At 43.6% G+C, this 22,166-nt stretch overlaps 1 protein-coding gene across 2 annotated transcripts in view; it reads left to right on the top strand.

The window, feature by feature from the left end:
• CTNNA2 (catenin alpha 2) overlaps positions 1–22,166 on the top strand; it is a 2,570,005-nt gene that overhangs the window by 795,255 nt on the left and 1,752,584 nt on the right. The window lies entirely within an intron of this gene.

The following is a 22,166-nucleotide window of genomic DNA, read 5'->3' as shown; positions in this document are numbered from 1 at the left end:
TTTTCACTATCAGGACATGTAAAACATAAAAATACATGTTCTACCTTTTAATTACATCACTCCCTGCCCTATGGGCTACCTAAGGACTACCTTAGGGTTGACTTATGTATAATAAAAGGGGAACTTACGACATTTTCAAAATTCTAATGAAAATCCGACTTTATCATTAAAGAGAATTTATCATTACAATTCCATAGGTACCACGCATGACATTTCTACTTCATCTCAATTAAAAATTACAACTTAATAATTGTAATAAGTAATCCCCAATGTTATCCTATGGCTTCCATACTGAAAAACTAATTTTGGAGGTTATCTCTAAAAGGACTTGTAAAACCTAAAAGTACATTTCCTACATTTTAATTACATCACTCCCTGCCCTATGGGCCATCTAGGGGCTACCTTCGGGTTGATTTATATGAAATACAGGGGGGGGGGGTTAGGGCTTGACAAGGGGACTAACAATTCAGGCAGTTAGCAGTTGTGGCTCATGTACACCACACTGGTTTTTATTCCTTATTGCCCCAGGTTTGCCCATTCCCAGCAATCCCAGTACTGTCACCAAATTCCTGATCAAATTTATAATACTAGCTCATGAGATGGCAATTACAAAATCACCAAGCAATTTGTCTTTCAGAAGGTCATTACAATTCTTATTAGTAATACTCAGTGTCAAGTTCCATTCTTCAAATAAGATGATGATCACATTATGGAGTTGTGAAGCTTCTTTATTTATTCCTCTTGTGCTTTCCTCAAAATTTCTTGATCAATACATTTCAAATGACCCAGCTGCCTGGTGGGAAATCCCCCCAATGTACTTTCAATAGAAGGTGCATAAACGGATAACATGGACTGGTCACTTTTAAATATCTAAATTCATAATCATTGATTAGGTCCAATTGTCTCCAGTAACTAAGGGCCTAATTACGAGTATGGCAGTCCTAAGACTGCTGTACCCGCAGTGGGGGGTCTGACCACTGCAATCTTGGCGGTCCAACTACCAGATTATGAGGCTGGTGATCAGACCAACAGGAGCCCAACGCCAGGATCATGGATCCCAAAAGGTTGGCGGCGGTGCAAGTTTTGGTCAAGCATGGTGGTGCTGATGTGGGATCACCACCATGAAAAGGCTCTCAGAAAGACAGGAACAGCGCCACGGGGGGGCCTGCACTGCCCATGACCATGTCGTGGGCAATGCAAGGTCTCCCCTGTCAGCACATCTGGAATGCAGACATTCTGAGTGTGCTGCTGGCTCTGACAGTGTGGCAACATTAGCCTAGGCTCTCTGGGAGAGCTGAGGCCAATGCGGCCACACTGTCTGTGCCGGCCAGCTCAGCCAGGAAGTCATATTATGGCAGTGAGCAGGTCACCTGCTTGTATTGGAGGTCCGTTGATCGCATTGCCAAATTCATAATGAGGCCTTGAGTCTCTCAAAAAAAATTTGTATGGCTCTTTCCAGTGGATCACTGATCAATTTCTGATAGCACTTTATAATAATGAGCTGTCTCCTAATTTCCAAATCATAGTCTGTTCTAATTAATACAACAGTATTGCCTCCCTTATCTGCTTCCCAAATTACAGTAGTGTTATCCATTTTCAGACTTTTTAAAATGTTATGTTCTGGTCTAGTTAAATTATTATATTTTCCATATTACCTCGTACGTGCATATCCTACAATTTTATTTTTCTAGTTAAAAATATGATCTATAACCTTCTGAGAAATCAAATCCATTCCTGTATATTGTCTACCTTGTGGTATAAATTTGGAAGATGGACTAGAACCACTATCCCAGCTCCAAACTGTACCAGTATGTAATTCATCACAAACATCTGCTAATTCCGGATTTAAGTCATCATTTATGCTACATCCTTGACAATAGCAATAGACATCTCACATTGTATACGATCATTGTTTCTATTAATCACATCTTTACTCTCCACTGATGCAAAAAAAACTTTCAACTGAAGTTTTCTTGAGAACTTAAATAAATCTATTCGCAATTCAGAAAAATCATAGTTCTCAGTAATACCAAAAGCCAGACCTCTTTGTAAAAGCCTGATTTCCTTATCATTCAAGGAAAGATTAATGTGGGGCATACATAACATAAGCTTATAGATGGATAAAAAGTGAATTACATGGATGTTTTTTGCCTCAAGGTTCTTCGTAACATCATAGACAACTCGCGGTGTGCTCTTGTCACTTAGAACCCCTTGGTGAAAAGTAACCCCATAATTCACTGTTACCCACCTATAATTCTATATATTATTGGTTTAAAATAGTGCTTTGCCAGCACATTGGCTTGTTTGTGAATGAGGCTTTAAAGTGGAAGTGAAATTACCGTTCTGCTGCTGACATGGTGAACTAAATATCGCTAAGACATGCTGTAAAGATGCTGCCTTTTTATTGTTACCCTTTGAAGCTCTGCATATTCTCTTCAGAGGCATATGTTCCCAAATGGGTGTGCACTGATCCTGTTAGTTACTAATTACGGTTGTACCACGAGTCATGTTTTTGCACACACATGTGCACACACACATACACATGCATACTTTCTCAATTGATTCTGAATTTTAATTCAAATAATTTTCATATGTTTGTTGCCAAAATCCAAACTACATATGTATTATCACGTTGAAATAATTAATTTCGATTTTCAGTTTCACTGCTACCTAGGGATGCAACCAGGGCCTGTCCAATTTTTGCCTGACTTGTAGACTTGCCCCAGTCAGTATGCACCACTTTCTCTTAATTGGCAGACCTACATGCTTCCTCATAAGGAGTGGATATTACCACAGTGCAAATTGCTAGGTATTAGGCAGATGAGGTGGCCCTAAGAATTCTGCATTTCAGTACCACGGAAGTGGTATTAATTAGTCTTGCTAAGTATCTACATGCTGCTTGGGTCTTATGGAATAGATATCTAGAGAACACCTTAGGCAACCCCCTGTGTATCACTTGAAGATAGTTTGTTTAGCCCAGGAGAATATTTTACCAGTACATTTATGTGTAGATCTTATTTTAAATATCAACAGTTGTTTTTTGTCTATCTCCTATTTTATATTTCAATACTAAATTACTGTGAAGAAACTGAGATGCACTTTATTGGAATGGACAACCCATATATGCTATTTTGAAAGCATTGATCATGCTTTTTATTCCTCTATGTATCTAGCTGCATTTTTATTATGTATGGGTGTTTTATGGGATAAGATTCTGAAATAAATATACATGAAATAAATGGTGGAAGGGAGTACATTTTTAAGGGGCCTTTTGGGTGTTGGGCAGCACACACCCTCAGAGATTTTACACAAATAGCTTGGGTTGAGCTACATTGCTGATTTTATCCATCTGCAGACATTTTACTTTGGTGTGCTATGTGGCTAAAGGAGGAATTTTGCCTTTATATGCTAGTTATTCAGGATTGCCTGAAATTAGACATTGCGTCCAATATCTCAGGGTTATGCTATGTGAACGATAACCTTATTGCTCTTGGGAGGCCTGAGTATTAGGAAACACAATGTAGTCTGGTTGAGGCAGGCCTTCCATCGCAGGGTGGCAGCCGAAAGGATGGCTTCCGCCTTGGCCAAACAGACATATCGCCGTTTGATTATGATCAAAAACTTTCCCGGAGTTGAATATTAACTTCTTTTTGAAACTACAATTCCCCAGTGGCATTTACTGGCCTACTTTAGGTTGGGCATATTTCACATGTGTTTGTGACCAGGCTTCCACTTTGCACATTGTACTTGTTTGTCCTATTTTTAACACCTTGCTTCACAAGTTTTTAAGACCACTTTTTTTAACTTTGGGATTCAGACAGGCTACACATTCTCTTTTGTACTTACAGCTTTTAGCCACCCCTAAAATGTGTTTTCATATATACGGAAATTTGTCTGAGGTCTTTAGTGGCAATCACTAGGCCCTATCTTCTTGTAATACTTTTGATTTAGACCCCATTGTTCTGGGGTGCAGTAACATTGTGATGTTTGCTAGTGAGCTGTTTGTATGAGGGTGTGCTTTTATTTTGTGTATATATATATATAAATATATTGTTCTTTTTATAGTATTGCTGTGCCTGCTTTTACCTAATTAAAATGTGATGCAATGTTTATATTTCTATTAGCTTGTACGATTTTAGTTTGTAGAGTCGAATAAAGCTTTTTGACTTTACTAGACTTGACTTAAATTAATTAATTAGCTAATTCGAAATCCAACGTCCTTGTGCATCAGTTTCATTTTCTGGGAAACTGTTAATGAGTTCTCTTTGTACTTGGGACTATAGAGCCCTTCCTCTGAGGGGAACGCTTCTGAACAAGTAATTCAGTTACCTGTATTCTCAACGGGCACACAATGTCTCACGGTAGGAATAAATCTACCATCATTCAAATAACAGAATGATTTGTTCATAAAAGATCTATTTAAAAAACGAAGTCAGAGTAACCATTTTGAGTCTCTTTCACAAATGTGTTTCAGTGAGCAGGTGTGATTTACTCCATACTTAGGGGAATATTTATACTTGTTTTGTGCCACATTTGCGCCATTTGTTTTGACGCAAATTCAGTGCAAAACTAACTCTATATTTATACTTTGGCGCTAGACCCAACTAGCGACAAATTTATGGAGTTAAAGTCATTTTTTGGACATGGAAACCTACTGTGTGTCAATGAGATGCAAAGTAGGTGTTCCCGTGCAAAAAATTACTCTATGGCCTTAGCGCCATATTTATCCCCGTGCTAAAATCACGTACAGGGAGGAGGGGTCAAATAAGGGTGCAAAGCAAGCTTTGCACCATTATTTAACCCCTGGGTCGAGCCAGGCGTTAGGGGACCTGTGGGCCTATTCCCATGGCCCAGGGACACCCACACAAGAAAGTGCCACTGGGGCCCCTGAAATGGGACCCCATACATGGCACTGGGTGCAATGGCCATGCCTAGGGGACCCTGGTCCACTGTGCTGGCCAATGGGGTGGTGGGCATGACTCCTGTCTTTTTTAAGGCAGGAGTCATGTGGTATGGATGGTTTTGCATCAGAAAATGACGCTAGGCTGGTTAGAGTCATTTTTTTTACTCTAACCTGACTAACGTCATTTTTTGGTGCAAAACCCCCTTCTTCCATACCGCCAGCCCCACCCAGCAAACATCATTTTTTTACACTAGCCTACCCTTTGCACCGGCCTGCACCATTCCACAAATATGGTCCCTGGCTGGTGCTCAGAAATCGTGCAAGCTGGTGCTAAACATTTTGGTGCAAAACTGCATTAGTGCAGTTTTGCACCAAAAAGTATAAATCAGGGCCTTAGGGTGCTAGAGTAATAATAAATACATTTAATTTCTTGTTTGATTAACTAACTTCATCAGCAATAAGAGAAACAGCATACAGAATGATGTGTAAGTATCAGCCATACTATAAAACAGAATTGATCGTCAAAATCCTAAAAACCCTGTTACAATTACCCAGATACTTGAATTTGATCAAGAAGCTAAAAGTTGTGTGTGCTCTCTCTTCAGATATGATTGTGCACCATGGGAATAACTTCAGATGTTTATTTTAGAGATTTTCAAAACGCATGGCAATTTTTGAAATGTTGATGAGTGATATCACACAACAGAATCTATCAAAACAATCTTAAAATCCCTGTTAAAATTACCAGAATAAGTAAGTTTGAACAAGAAGCTAAAAAAGATAATTTGTGCATACTCATTTCCATAGTAATATTTATCTTTTGAGAGTACTTTAATTTATAAGTTTATACAGAAAACTAAGTAGATACTTCAAATATACTTATTTACAATTTTTTAGAGTGTAGAACATGAGATACTCCATCTAAATGTGATGGGTATCTTGTCTACTGTATTACAAGTGCCATAGGCTATAATGCATTTGTAACATGGCGGCCGGGACATCTGCCATGTTGTGAGCATCCCATCTCCCAAACTCAAATCAAGCTCACAAGTGACTGATGGTAGAAAACAGAAAATCTTTGGCTTTCTGGAGGGAGTGTTGCATTCTGAGAAGAATCTCTATACGGAGAGCAGAAAGCTACTCCTGAAGCATAAGGTGAAGTGGCAGGAGGCTTCAGCTAGGTACAGACATCTGAAGTTATCTAAATATTATGGGGCATATCTCATGTCAGCCACAATTTTGCACTAACAGCTCTTATAAATAGTTTAAGAGCTACAGCAGCACTATTTTACCACCTTAAACAGTGGTAGATAGTTGGTTGTCAAAAGAACCTCAAAGGCATGTGCTTCTTTGGGCTGGAAAAGTAGCACAATTTGTTGACATGTGTAAAGTAAAAAAACAGAACAAAATACCATGCACAAAGTAAAATAAAAAAACAATTACAACATAACAGACACAACACACCAAAGAGGTATAAGTATGTGTGTATGTAGTATTTGTATAGCATAAGACTAGTGTTGGACTTTTCATCCTTAGCGTGGTCTCCCTTCACTTTTTGCCTCTGTTTCCCATGTTGTTGATTTGTGCTGGACTCTGTTTTTGCTGTTTTTGTTACTCTGGGCACTTTACCACTGCTAACCAGTGCTAAAGTGCTAGTGCTCCTATACAAAATGTGTATGTAATTGGTTCATCCATGATTGGCATATTTGAATTACTAGTAAGTCCCTAATACAGTGCACTAGAGGTGCCAGGGCCTTTAAATCAAATGCTACTAGTGGGCCTGCAGCACTGGTTGTGCAACCCATATTAGTAGCTCTGTAATCATGCCTCTGACCTGCCACTGCAGTGTATGTGTGTGCAGTTTTAAACTGTAAATTCGACTTGGCAAGTGTACCCACTTGCCAGGCCTAAACCTTCCCTTTTCTTACATGTAAGATACCCCTAAGGTAGGAACTAGGTAGCCCCAAGGGCAGTGTGCAGTGTATGGATAAGGTACGACATATAGTAATGTCCTGAATTCGTTTTTCACTGTTGCAAGGCCTGTCCCTCTCATAGGTTAACATCGGGGCCTTTAAATATGATTAAAGGATAGATTCCCTTTGGGAGTGGATACACATATGGAGTTTGGGGTCTCTGAGCTCACAATTTAAAAATACATCTTTTAGTAAAGTTGATTTAAAGATTGTGTGTTTGAAAATGCCACTTTTAGAAAGTGGGCATTTTCTTGCTTAAACCATTTCTGTGACTCTGCCTGTTTGTAGATTCCCTGTCTGGGTCCGGTTGACAGTTGGACTGTTTGCACCTCTCTCTAGACAGTGACACAAAGGGAGCTGGGGTGTAGTCTGCATTTCCTGAGGAGCCATCTGTGCTAGGAGGGAGGGGGAGTGGTCACTTACACCTGAAATGGATGTGCCAGCCTTCACACAATGCAGTCTCCAACCCCCTGGTGTGTGTCTGGGACCTGGCCTGGGCAAGGCAGGATTTCACAAACAAGAGAGACTTTTCCTTGAAGTAAGCCTACTTCAAAGGGCAAATGGCACCCAAAACCACAGACTTTAGAACACTTCTGGAAACCAAGAGGAACCTCTGCCTGGAGAAGAGCTGCCCTGCCTGTGGCTTTGCTTTGTAGAGCTATCCTGCAGTTGCTGCTTCTGCCTGTGCTAGAGGACGAAGACTGGACTTTGTATTGCCTTCCTTCTTGTGAGGAACTCTCCAAGGGCATGATTTACAGCTTGCCTCCTGTTATTGAAGTCTCAGGGACAGCAAAGACTTCTCTCTGCCAGAACCTGGAGCCTCTGCTGAGACTCCTACTCTGCCAAGTGGTGCCCATCCAGTTCCTGGGACCCTGAAAGGAGAAGCTGGCAGCCCAAGAGTGAGAAATCCACACACCGACCACGGTGCGGGGAAAAGATCGATGGGACTCCGATCTGCAGCTAAAAAATCGACGTGCCGCCGGCTTCGAGGCTGAAAATCGATGCTCGCCTGCAACGCAACATGAAGATCGATGCCCGCGGCTGGAGAAACGACGCGCAGTATCTCTGACGGAGGCTGGTGAGATCGCAACCCACGCTGCGTGGTTTTCAGATTATCATGCAGCTGGATTTCTGACGCAAACACTGCTGGGCATGGAAAAATGATGTAAGGCCTGAAAGGACCTAAGAGTGCTGACTGGATCAGCGCATCGCTCTTCTGCGGAGAGAAGAAACAACGCATGCCAACCCGACTGAAAGAGAAACAATGCAAAGTTTTGCTCGTTGGTGACATAGACGCATCGCAAGCCCTTTTTGATGTACGCTCACCAGTGCGAGGTTATTTTTTACGTGCCAAGGGTTCATTTTAATGCTAACAGCGTTAGCGTTGTGGTTAAAATTACATGAAGACTATTTTTGCATTTTTATTGATAACTTGACGTGTGTATTGTGGATTTTTGTCGCTTTGGTCTTGTTTTGTTTAGAGAAATATTTTCTATTTTTTCTAAACCTATGTTGTGTCATTTTGTAGTGTTTTCATTGAGTTACTGTGTGTGTTGGTACAAATAATTTACACCTAGCACTCTTAAGTTAAGCCTACTGAGCGTGCCAAGCTACCAAGGGGGTGAGCAGGGGTTAGCTGAGGGTGATTCTCATTTACTGACTGCCAACCAAAGACCCCATTTCTAACACCTAGCAAAAAGGCAGAGGAACCATGTACATGATCAAAGTCAAGCATAAAGTCAATGAGTAATAGGAGAGGAAGCTGGATTGTGGAGGCTTAATGCATTGTAATGTAGTGTTCTTTAAAGAGGCAAGCATTCATTTCACACCTAAATTGGAGCAGCATTGGGCCGGCTCTAATGGATACAGAGTTGTTCCAGATCCTGGGTGCATAGATGCAGAAGTTTGCAGTCTTGTGTTTACTTTTTTACAATTCTTAATCTGAAGTATGATGCCGTCCTTCCTGTGGGTCTGCTGAAAACCACCAGAGATTGTAAGCTTGTCTGTAGGATAGGATAGGGGGCTGGTCATTATGGCTGAGCTGGTTTTGAAGATGGTAAGGGCCAGCAAAGGGAGCTAATGAAGTTTCATTAGGATGTAGGTGACGTGATCATATTTCTTCAGGCATGCTGTAGGATGTCCCTGAGGGTTTGCAGTCTGGAGTCTGGCGCGATATAGAGCAGGGCTCTATCAAGTTCTGGATGCGATTAAAAGTGTTGCAACAGCAGTTCTGAAGTCACTTTTTGGAAGAAATGGTTTTACTTTCTTTAGAAGAGAGAGCTTGTTACATGGTGTCATTCATTGAAGGTGAGGTTGGTGTCCAGATGAATCCAAGTGACTTGCACTGGATGACCGTTGGGATTCACAGCTGTTATGATTCATTGCATTGAGCCAGGTTTGTGCATTATCTTGTTTGCTGTTCTTGACAAATGAAATGATTTCGGTCTTGGTTTCATTGAGCTTCAGGTAGGCCCTGGACATCAAAGTCTGGAAGATATGCAGGCAGTGTTTGAGGCCTTGGATTTCTGAAGTTGAGGAGACTTTTAGGTAGTGTTGCATTTTATTGACATATCAGTGAATCTTGAGTCAGTTATCTGCGAGTTGCTCACCAAGTAGCTCCATGTAAAAGCTAAGTGGTTCAGTAAACAATATGGAACCATCGTGAACTCTGCAGCTGAAATGTATCTGACCAGGAGGTGCCTATGCGAACAAACAGGTGTTGGTTGGAAAGTTGCGAGGAGAAACAATCAAAAGAGAACACAACGCAACAACCAAAGTACAACACAACATCACAAATTAAAAAATGAAGCATGAAAATCAAACAGCACGAAACCAAAAGAACTCTGCCTCTACAACAAAATTCCACACACACCCAGAAACCTGCTTTCATAATATGGTGGTAAAGGTGTTTATACCAACTGCTGCTTTAACTCACTAATATAGTGGCAGTAAAAAACTTTTTGTGATCTAGATCCATAAATTCAAACACTGGTCAGGCATACCAAGTCTTCCACCATTTTAGTATTGATGTATCAAATACCATTGATTATGGCAATAATTCCATTATGGCATAGTAACATTATTACAGCATGTACAAGCGTTTTAAGTGATTGCAGCATGTGCAAACTGCTCATGTGCCTTAGGAAGCACCATATGAAAACATGTTAGTATTACCCATGAGCAAAAACTTGATGAACTGTTTACATTTTACCACCAAAATTAGTTGTACTGCCTCACCAGTTAAATAAACCAGTATTGGTCTGATTTATGCCATTGTCTTTCCATTCCATCTGTATAGAGTCTGCAATAAGCTGGTAAATTTGCACTCACCAGTACTAATGAAAAACAGCATTGCATTGCACCTGCTAGTACTTTCATAATCTTTCCACTGATAATATATCTAGTGCTGCCAGCAGTAGTATTTCATCAACGCCAAGCATTTAGAAGTAAGGCTGTCTAAGTTTTAAATGGTTGGCACACAGGTTGTAACTGTTATTTACTGATAACAACTGAACATCTAAACACAAGTCAAGCCAATAAAACGTTGAATAGCATTATCTCTAACTCTTTGACCAATTAAAAAATCATGCAAAGAAGTATGCTTCATTTGGAGGCATGGTTTGTACAAGTTAAAAGCTTTACAAACTTCAGTAAAAAGCAATTGAGAGAAGTTTCCCTTTACTGAAGGTCACCTTGTTATCTAGCTTTAGGCTTGTGACACATGCTACTTTGACGATCACATCTGTCAAGTGGTTTGCTGCCAAAATGCACTTTTGAAATGCTTGTACATTCGTGTTTTCGAATAAAGATGTTTATCTCGAAACATAAAAAAGTACACAGTATTAAACTGACATCATTTGATGTTAATTTGATTGGGCATCTGTTATGAGCACCATCAAACAGATTAAAAAGGGAAGGGGTTGCCATATTTGCATTATTTTGAGGTTTGTTATCGGTCACATTTGCATGTGAGTCCTAATGTATTGATTCCTAGGGACTGATTACATTTGGGTGAAGTGGTTTTCCCGGATAGGATGCTGCTCTGACCAATTATAAGAGCACTTGTGTGTGTCTCAGCACCCAGGTGTCCCGGTTGAGGAAACATCAGGCACGTTTTTAGCAGCTGGGAAATCTGTCTGTAAAATCACATGAGGCTGGGGCTGCAGGTGCTTGGAGAGTGTCCTCCAGTTCACTGTAATAAAACTACTAGGTCTCTAAATCATGCAACAATATCTGTGTGTTGCCCTCTCCCAAGTCCTCTTTCGGCTTATTGTAGGAAAGTACCATCTTGCCTGGCATTTTACCCCCATATTTCACTGTATGTAAGTTGTTTTAGTCCTTGTGTCACTGGGACCCTGCCAGGCAGGGACCCAGTGCTCATAGTATGTCCCCTGTATGTGTTCCCTGTGTGGTGACTAACAGTTTCACTGAGGCTCTGCTAACCAGAACCTCAGTGGTTATGCTCTCTCTGCTTTCCAAATTTGTCACTGCAGGCTAGTGACTAAATTTACCAATTCACATTGGCATACTGGTACACCCATATAATTCCCTTGTATATGGTACTGAGGTACCCAGGGTATTGGGGTTCCAGGAGATCCCTATGGGCTGCAGCATTTCTTTTGCCACCCATAGGGAGCTCTGACAATTCTTACACAGGCCTGCCACTGCAGCCTGCGTGAAATAACGTCCACGTTATTTCACAGCCATTTACCACTTTACTTAAGTAACTTATAAATCACCTGTATGTCTAACCTTCACCTGGTGAAGGTTGGGTGCAAAGTTACTTAGTGTGTGGGCACCCTGGCACTATCCAAGGTGCCCCCACATCATTGAGGGCCAATTCCCCGGACTTTGTGAGTGCGGGGACACCATTACACGCGTGCACTATACATATGTCACTACCTATGTATAGCGTCACAATGGTAACTCCGAACATGGCCATGTAACATGTCTAAGATCATGGAATTGTCACCCCAATACCTTTCTGGTATTGGGGGGACAATTCCATGCATCCCTGGGTCTCTAGCACAGAACCCGGGTACTGCCAAACTGCCTTTCCGGGGTCTCCACTGCAGCTGCTGCTGCTGCCAACCCCTCAGACAGGGTCCAGGCAGCCCTCGCCCAGGAAGGCAGAACAAAGGATTTCCTCTGAGAGAGGGTGTTATACCCTCTCCCTTTGGAAATAGTTGTGTAGGGCTGGGGAGGAGTAGCCTCCCCAGCCTCTGGAAATGCTTTGATGGGCACAGATGGTGCACATCTCTACATAAGCCAGTCTACACCGGTTCAGCCCTGCTCTGGCGCAAAACTGGACAAAGGAAAGGGGAGTCACCACTCCCCTGACCAGTACCTCCCAGGGGAGGTGCACAGAGCTCCTCCAGTGTGTCCCAGACCTCTGCCATCTTGGAAACAGAGGTGTTGGGGGCACACTGGACTGCTCTGAGTGGCCAGTGCCAGCAGGTGACGTCAGAGGCTCCTTCTGATAGGCTCTTACCTCTCTTGGTAGCCAATCCTCCTATCTTGGTAGCCAAACCTCCTTTTCTGGCTATTTAGGGTCTCAGCTTTGGGGAATTCTTCAGATAACGAATGCAAGAGCTCAGCAGAGTTCCTCTGCATCTCCCTCTTCACCTTCTACCAAAGGATCGACCGCTGACTGCTCCAGGATGCCTGCAAAACCGCAACAAAGTAGCAAGATGACTACCACCAACATTGTAGCACCTAATCCTGCTGGCTTTCTCGACTGTTTCCAGGTGGTGCATGCTCTGGGGGTAGCCTGCCTCCACCATGCACCAGAAGCTCAGAAGAAATCTCCTGTGGGTCGACGGAATCTTCCCCCTGCTAATGCAGGCACCAAAAGACTGCATCACTGGTCCTCTGGGTCCCCTCTCATCCTGACGAGCGTGGTCCCTGGAACACAGCAACTCTGTCCAAGTGACTCCCACAGTCCAGTGACTCTTCTGTCCAAGTTTGGTGGAGGTAAGTCCTTGCCTCCCCACGCTAGACAGCAAAGCTGTGTACTGCATGATTTGCAGCTGCTCCGGCTCCTGTGCACTCTTCCAAGATTTCCTTCATGCACATCCTAGCCTGGGTCCCAGGCACTCCATCCTGCAGTGCACAACCTTCTGAGTTGTCCTCCGACGTCGTGGGACCCTCTTTTGTAACTTTACATGGACTCCGGGGTACTTCTGCGGGTACTGCCTGCTTCTGTGAGGGCTCTCTGAGTTGCTGAGTGCCCCCTCTGTCTCCTCCTCCAAAAGTCGACATCCTGGTCCTTCCTGGTCCTCAGCAGTACCCAAAAACCTCTACCGCAACCCTTGCAGCTAGCAGGGCTTGTTTGTGGTATTTCTGCGTGGGAACACTCCGCAAGCTTCATCGCGACGTGGGACATCTATCTTCCAAAGGAGAAGTCCCTAGTCTTCTTCTTTCTTGCAGAACTCCAAGCTTCTTCCATCCGGAGGCAGTTTCTTGCACCTTCATCCGGGGTTTCCTGGGCTCCTGCCCCCCTGGATACTGTCGCGACTATTGGACTTGGTCCCCTTGCCTTACAGGTCCTCAGGTCCAGAAATCCGTTGTCAGTGCACTGCTGGTGTTTGTTCTTCCTGCAGAATCCCCCTATCACGACTATTGTGCTGTCTGGGGGTAGTAGGTGCACTTTACTCCTACTTTTCAGGGTCTTGGGGTGGGGTATCTTGGACACCCTGACTGTTTTCTTACAGCCCCAGCGACCCTCTACAAGCTCACATAGGTCTGGGGTCCAAACGTGATTTGCATTCCACTTTTGGAGTATATGGTTTGTGTTGCCCCAATACCTATGCTTGCCTATTGCAACCTATTGTAATTCTACACTGTTTGCATTACTTTTCTTACTATTACTTACCTGTTTTGGGTTTGTGTACATATAACTTGTGTATATTACTTACCTTCTTACTGAGGGTACTCCCTGAGATACTTTTGGAATATTGTCATAAAAATTAAGTACCTTTATTTTTAGTAACTCTGTGTATTGTGTTTTCTTATGATATTGTGCATATGATATAAGTGATATTGTAGGAGCTTTGCATGTCTCCTAGTTCAGCCTAAGCTGCTTTGCCATAGCTACCTTCTATCAGTCTAAGCTGCTAGAAACACCTCTTCTCTGCTAATAAGGGATAACTGGTCCTGGCACAAAGTGTAAGTACCTTTGGTACCCACTACAAGCCAGGCCAGCCTCCTACACTTATAAAATGTAAACAATGAAGTACAATAACTTTGACCTGAACATAAGGTAGAGGAAATATCATTCAGTATGAGGTTGCCACTCAGCTGACGCAAGTTGAAAGAAAAGAGGGCACATGGGGGCATATTTACAAGCCCCTAGAGTCACTTGGCACTGTTTTTTATGCTAAGGTGGCGTTAAGCAGGCCTTTCTCCTGCGCCGTTTTTACAAAGTGGCGCAATGCTTGCATTGTGCCTCTTTGTAAACCCTTTCACCACATTATGTCAGGCATAATGTCTCAAGGGGGTGTTCCGACACAGGGAAGCCCGAAAAAATGGTGCAGGGAAATTTCCAGATTTCACTGCACCATTTTTTCCGTCATTTTTAATGTCCACTTAGGGCAGGTGTTAAAGTGACGCACCCAAAAAATCTATGGCCTCCTCAAAATTTCTGACGCTAGCCAGAGCCACAATGCTGTTTTCCTAACATCCGGCACGGTGTACAGTATCGTAAATATGGTGCAACCATGGTGTCATTAGGTGGGGCAGGGGCGAGGCAAGAAAAGTGGCGCATCGGGACTGGTGCATCACTTTCTTGTAAATATGCACCTCGATTTTCCACACAGTTTGTGCTCATTATATTAAGCAATGAAAGCCACTTCCTTGTAGATGACACACCCTTCAGCTAATGTACAGTCCCATTTGAAAACAGGCATTAAGGGCCATATTTATACTTTTTGACGCTAAACTGCGCTAACGCAGTTTAGCGTCAAAAAAATTAGCGCCGTCTAACGCCATTCTGAAGCGCCATGCGGGCGCCGTATTTATAGAATGGCGTTAGCCGGCGTTAGCCGACCGGCGCTGCCTGGTGTGCGTGGAAAAAAACCACGTACACCAGGCAGCGCCGGCGTAGGGGAAAATGGCGTATGGGCGTCTCAAAATGGGGCAAGTCAGGTTGAGTCCAAAAAATCGCCTTAACCTGATTTGCGCCATTTTTTTACGACGCCCATCCCCCATTAACATGACTCCTGTCTTAGCAAAGACAGGAGTCATGCCCCCTTGCCCAATGGCCATGCCCAGGAGACTTCTGTCCCCTGGGCATGGTCATTGGGCATAGTGGCATGTAGGGGGGCACAAATCAGGCCCCCCTATGCCACAAAAAAAAAAAAAAAAAACTTACCTGAACTTACCTTAATGTCCCTGGGGTGGGTCCCTCCATCCTTGGGTGTCCTCCTGGGGTGGGCAAGGGTGGCAGGGGGTGTCCCTGGGGGCAGGGGAGGGCACCTCTGGGCTCATTCTGAGCCCACAGGTCCCTTAACGCCTGCCCTGACCCAGGCGTTAAATTCAGGCGCAAATGCGGGGTTTTTTGCCCCGCCCACTCCCGGGCGTGATTTTTGCCCGGGAGTATAAATACCACGCACATGCCTGGGAGTCATTTTTTTAGACGGGAACGCCTACCTTGCATATCATTAACGCAAGGAAGGTGTTCACGCCAAAAAATTATGCTAACTCCATGAACTTTGGCGCTAGACGCAACTAACGCCAAAGTATAAATATGGCGTTAGTTTTGCGTCGAATTTGCGTCGAAAAAAACGACGCAATTTCGGCGCAAACGGAGTATAAATATGCCCCTAAATGCCTTATGATGACGGGCATCACCTTCTAGAAATGGATCGGATATAGGTAAGACTCCTTGATACTTATGAAAGAAGAAAATCTAATAAATTATGCCTGATTGTTCTAAAGAGGAAGTCTTGTACTGGAAATGTCCATACAAATGTGACTCAAATTTCACCTATTTACTAAGGGCTGCTGAAGATTAGTTTTAGGAGAGTTCAGGTGACTTGAGTCCCAGCATGTAAAAGCTTCTTGCAAAAGTCTCTCTCTCTCTCTCACTCTCTACACTAAACTTAAAAGTCAACTGAGCATCCTTATATATTTTTCGTTCAATTCTCCCCATCTCCATTCCAGCTGATTGTACCATGTAAAGACATTGTTATTTTCACATTGAATGTCCCTACCATGGTGTTGGTACCTGATTTCACAGACCTCCTTTGAGAAGGTTTACTGATATAAACTTAATAATACATCCAAAACATAATGCTTAGTTACTGAGGTGTCCGATTCAGTACCTTCAACACCAAATATAGATGTATTATATATGGGAGTCAGAATATATACTAATCATCCATGAAAAGTGTGTGGTATCATTCTTCTAAACCTCTTAGATGAAAAATACTTAAATATTGCACTACCAGAACCTACCCTATTGAGGATGATTCATTATGATTAGTGAAATACATATTTTGCCACGCTTCTTTTCTCTCTTTGAGGCAGCTTCATCTTATATCGCTAAGCCTTTCATTAAGGATCATCATGTTGCACTGCTGCCAAATGAGAGACAGTTTTTGAGGTCTATTTCTGGATCACACTGGGCAGTGGTGTTGTGCTGGATAAGGAGTGATCTTACTAAAACTTTCCCTACAGTATTATAATCTATAATCTTAATTCTAATTAATGTCATCATTTACACCCGCTTCTGCTTTGGAAAGTTTTTTCTCTCCTAATTGTCGCTCCTTGGTGAGGCACAAGCACCAATTGTCTCATTTTATCTCTGATCAGGGCCATGTGGTGTTTTCTTAATTCAAACCTGGATTACAGAATGTTCGGAGTCAGATGTTTTGCTAACTATCCCTTCTGGGTACGCGATTGTCAGGTCAGACATGAAAGGCCAATGGGGCTGGGGTATTGCAAACATTTTGAAACAATCCTTCACATACACTTTTAATGAACAATCTATAGCAGGCACTGAGACAGTACTCTAAATTTTGTCATGCTCCAGTAATTTCTCTCTCTCTTGGACCCTAATTTACCGCTCGCTGGGGTCAGCCTCTAGTTTCATTGCATCCTTGGTTGATGGCTTGTCACCTTTAGTCTCACACTATTCTAATTGTATTGTATTATTGTAGATGACCTCAACCTCAATTTTGAGGATTCATCCCTTGGCTAGTATCATTGAGTGGCACTGGTTTGACATCATGTTGTATGCCGATGATACACAGCTGATGGTCACCTTGTCACAGAACTCTGCTATTGCGGCAATTTCTTTGAGATCCTGTTTGTCAGAGGTAGTCCAATGGATGGACCTCAACTGTTTAAAATTTAATGTGGGCAAGAACGAGGGCCTTATCTTTGTAAGCAACCGTCAATACGGTCTCCCGATTGGTGGCCACCTACCTTAGGTCCCCTTCCTTTACCCAAGCCAAGGATTAAAAACCGAGACATTTGCCTTGAGGAAAACTTTACTTTTGACAGTCAAATTACAGCCTTGGCAGATAAATGCTTTGGGATTTTAAAATCCATAAAGAACATCATTCACCTTTTACTTGAGTCTGCCGCCAAAAAATGGTGATTCAGACACTTGTTATCTCCCTGTTGGATTATTGTAATATCCAACAGGCAATGTACCTGGGAGCCTCTCAGTGTCCGCTGATGAGACTCCATCACGCGCAGATCTCCGTTGCCTGGCTTCTACTCAATTTTTCCAAGCAGGCCTCTATGGGCTCATCTCTGAGCAAATTGCACTGGCTCCCATTTAAGAAACATCTTTCCTACAAGGCCCTCTGCTTCTTAGCCTTTAGGAAGACAAGGGCCAGTTATTTACACTCGCTTATCAGGCCTTGTTCTCCTACAAGGTGTCTCAGGTCTTCTGGGATGGTGTTGACTCAAATACCCAGAGATAAGAAGGTTCGCTTTGGGGGCAGTTCCTTCAGTTTTTTGGCTTCAAAGTTATGGAACTCTTCCTCTCTGTCGTAGGCAATTGGAGACAGAGGCTTTGTTCTGGAAACATCTGAAGACATGGCTGGTATTTTCTGTTTAGTCTTCCGTAACCGTCCTTGCGAGTTCCGGACTAGAGAGCACTGGGACGCTTCTTTGAAGTAACTATTGTGCTTTAGAAATATTATTATTATTATTATTACCTACTCCTGCTTTGAAAAATAAGTGGTACAGTGAAAAGTGAGAAACCACTCTTCACAATATCACTACTGTTATGCAATGTTATGTTAAAGGTATTTATAGAGTGCACATACACCATAAGGTTTCATGGCGCTAATAGCCAGAGGAGACATAACAAAAACAGTCTGCTGTGAAGAAGAGGTGCCTTGAGTAGTGTGTCCTACTAAAGGCATCTCTTGTGAGTAGTGTGTCCTACCCTATTGTAGGCATATGCTTCCACAATCTACCCCCTCCCCAGTACTCCTCTTGGATCTTGTGTACCCTTGGGGCTATATCATTGACAGCAAACCATTTGTCAATAGCATCCCCTACAACATAGTTGGGCACAAGATCTTTAGGTATGCAGCCCTTCTTGTCACCTTGAGACACTTCTAGTAAACTGCTACCAGTGCTACTGGATTACGAGTTCTGTCTAGGATTTGTCTCCATTGTTTCAGGCTTCTCTCATGCATCAGCAGCATTTACTTTTCTGCCAAGGCTCTCTCACCCTTCTTTTAATCTGCCTTTAGTTTCATTTTGGCCTACTGAAGCTTGAGCTCCCTTTCTGACTTCCTGTACTACAGCTCCTCTGGAGACAAGTTGCTGCAAGACACATTGTTCCCTGTCCTCACAATGGACTCTGTCTCAGTTGGCAGATGGTCTCAGTCCTGTGGAAGCTCTCACTCAGGGCCCACAGCCAGGTTATCCTCCATTACTAAAACCAATTCCCCCTCATCAGCATCCTCCCCATTGGGATCCTCATCCTCGGAGGCTTCAGATTTGGACTGCATCCTAGTGTCTGCCTCGTAGGTGCAGACAGCTGTCTGAAGGTCCAGCTTTGTGGCCTTATTTCCTGCATGTAGCCCCCTCCTCTTGAAGAATTTCTGCAGCTCAGACCCTGCGGGTATCCCCACTGAGCCTCTCCACTTCATGGTATGAGACAGAGAGGTTGGCAACTTAAAAAACAGCCACAAGGCTAAATTTAAAAAGGCTTGAATGGCTCTCAGATTACTTAGCAGGAATTTTGGTGTAACACAAAATCACTGTATGGCACTGCACAAACACAAGTCTGAGTCCTCACTGCTGATCACTAGTGTTAGAAATTGGGCTACTGTTTGAGGGGGGTAAAAATTTACTCAAGCAGAAACCACAGTCGTTGTAAAATGAAGGCACAAGCAAACCACAAATTACTTTGTGCTCAAACGTCTGGCAGGTTAGCGTGGAGCAGTCAAGCTTAATTTAGAAACAATTTGTAAAGTATGCAGCCCTTCAACAGAAATAAAGCACTGGAACAACCCCACACCAAAGTAAAAAATTGAGTAAATTTTAATAAATAACTTAAGACCCAAACGACAAAAACTCTAAAACTGAAGATATGCAATTGTAAAGATTTCAGTGAAAATAGCGCCAAAAAACACATTGACAAAGTCACAGGTTCAGCGTCACTGCAATGAATTGTGGGCCTGCTTCTGATACCCAACTAGGCCAGCTGAAAACGAGTACCTTAAATCCTAGTTGTGAAGAGTTGTGGAGGCCCACAATGGCGATGCGTTGCGCACCAAAGTGATGAAATGTCCTGATCTGGGATGTGTTGCGCAACGTCAGTTCCTAGGAGCTGCACGGCTGCCATGCAAGGTCCTGCATCTACGAGGCAGTCTACGAGTGGGCATGGGCATGTGCTGTGAAGTCCTGTGTTTAGGATGTGGCACGCACTGGCTTGTAGCTGAGGAGCTTGTGATGTGAAGTCATTCATTCCCGTCAAGGCTTCTGAAAACAGGAGACTTACAATGCAAGGTCTTTAGTCGGGGATGCATCGTGCAGTGACAGTTCCAATGGGGCTGCAGTAGTGATGTGAAGTCCTTGTGCTGGGAATGTCCATGCAGCAGAGGCGATGCATCAGTTCTGTTTGAGGTTGCACCACGCAGCAGAGGAGACACATCTGTTGTGTTCAAGCATGTGAGATTCCTGATGTCTGCCAGAGGTTTCTGGAGGACAGCCAACCAGCCCTGGAGAAACTCTGGGGTCCTGGGTTTAGAGCTGCAGATTCAGTCTTTCTCAACAAAGCAAGAGGGCAGCAGGGCAATAGGTAACTACAACAGGGCAGCTCTCTTTCAGAGCGGCAATCCTATGGAATGGCAACACAGCAGTCATTCTTTCTGGTGGAGTCCACATGTCCAGAGGTGTAATGAAGAGTTGGGGACAGAAGTCTGATATTTATACCTGATGCCCACTCTGATGTGGGAGAAGTTTCCAGAGGATTCTACCCCAAGAGGAGCTTGGAATTTCCTGCCTTCCTGCCCTGACCCCAGATTCTCTGAGGTCACAGTAGACTAGTGTCAAGTTCCTAAGACTTTTAGTTACTGTTTTTAGAAAGCATGTTTCCATCAGTGTTTATGAGGGCTGTTCAATAAAATGAGCATCATGGAGCTAAATCTTACCTTTTCTTATGATATAAACCTAGGTTTCCCTCAGTCCATCAAGGTTTTATATGTCAAGATTTCAAAATATTACATAAAATTTTAATTTAGCAATGTTAACTGTAGACATTAACACCGCTATAACTATGGTCTGTCGATGCGTGCGTTTGAGGGGAGCAAGGTTGTCTGCGCAGTTGGAGATCCAGTTTGTGAGGCTGAGGGCTGCGTCGTTGGGGTCGGTGGTGAGGGTGGGTTGGTTGGCGGCGAGTGCGGAGAGGAGTTGCTCTTCGGGGATCTTGTTCCACTGTCGACGAGGGATGGTTTGAGTGCGGAGGTGGCGGGTCTCGCGTCGGAATGTGAAGTGGACACAGCTGTGGTCGGTCCAGTGTAGAGCGGAGGTGTGGCTGAAGAAGATGTGTTTGCTGGCGGAGAAGATAGGGTCGAGCGTGTGTCCGGCGATGTGGGTGGCGGTGTTCACCAGTTGCTTGAGGCCGAGGTTGGCGAGGTTGGCGAGCAGGGCGGTGGTGTTGGGGTCGTTGTTCTGTTCCAGATGGAAGTTGAGGTCGCCTAGGAGGATGTAGTCCGGCGAGGCGAGGGCGTGCGGGGAGATGAAGTTGGCGATGGCGTCGCTGAAAGGGGCGCGCGGTCCGGTGGGACGGTAGACGAGGGATCCTCTGAGGGTGGTCCTGGGGTCGGTGCGGATTTGAAAATGCAGATGTTCAGCGGCGAGAGGGGTGTCTTCGGTGGAGGTGGTGACGTGGAGTCTTTGAAGACGATGGCGATGCCTCCTCCTACTTGGTTGGTGCGGTCTTTTCTGGAGATCTTGTAGCCTTCGGGGATGGCAGTGGCGATGTCTGGAGCTGATGAGGCGTTCATCCAGGTTTCCGTGATGAAGGCGACGTCCGGAGCTGTGGAGTCCAGGATTGAGCTCTAAACATAGACTTTGCATAAACCTTCAAAGTGTGATGGTCAACAGGTTCAAAGGGGTCTTCATATATATCTGCCTGTATAGGAGGCACATTCCGTTAAGGATGTTATGTGTTATAAGACCAGCGCAAAGCACCAGCACAAAGTTCTTGCATTCTTTGCCAATATGCATTTCTCAGCACTTGTTATGGGCTCCAGAAGGCGCCAAAAAGCACACCTATTCTGATATTTGTTTATTTTAATTGTCAAGTCTGTATATTCCATATTAATGTCTTTTTAATGTATAGGGCTCGACCTGCTGCAGATGCAGCGAGGGGGTGGGAGGGACAAAGGGTGCTTCTCTAGTGATTCCCTTCTTCATTTGTGCAGGTGGTTGTGTGAAAGACGTTGTTCTCATCCACAGAACTAGCAAACTTGCCCCAAATGGCTTCAAATTTCTTGCTTTGACCTCCACTTTCAGATAACAATTTCCCGGGAAGAGGATATTTTGCATGATTATTATTAAGAAATTCTTCACTGCAGGTAAAGAAATATATAAGCCTCAGGCCTTCACAAGGAAGGAGAAGTCAGGGTTCTTTGATCTGTCCCTGTGCTCTTCAGGGCATCAGGTTCCTGCTACAAAACTTGCTACAAAATAAAAGAAACAAACAGACTTTGCTTATTTATACATACCCTATACATACCCTAGATGATGTATAATGCTGACGTTGTATGGCAGAGCTTAAATGCTTTCCCTCGGTACTATTTTTCCTTCACAGA

This window comes from Pleurodeles waltl, chromosome 1_2, assembly GCF_031143425.1.
Source record: "Pleurodeles waltl isolate 20211129_DDA chromosome 1_2, aPleWal1.hap1.20221129, whole genome shotgun sequence".
In the NCBI taxonomy this organism is placed as follows: Eukaryota; Metazoa; Chordata; class Amphibia; order Caudata; family Salamandridae; genus Pleurodeles; species Pleurodeles waltl.
Note: the sequence above shows the minus strand (reverse complement) of the source record. Positions and strands in the feature narration are given on the sequence as shown.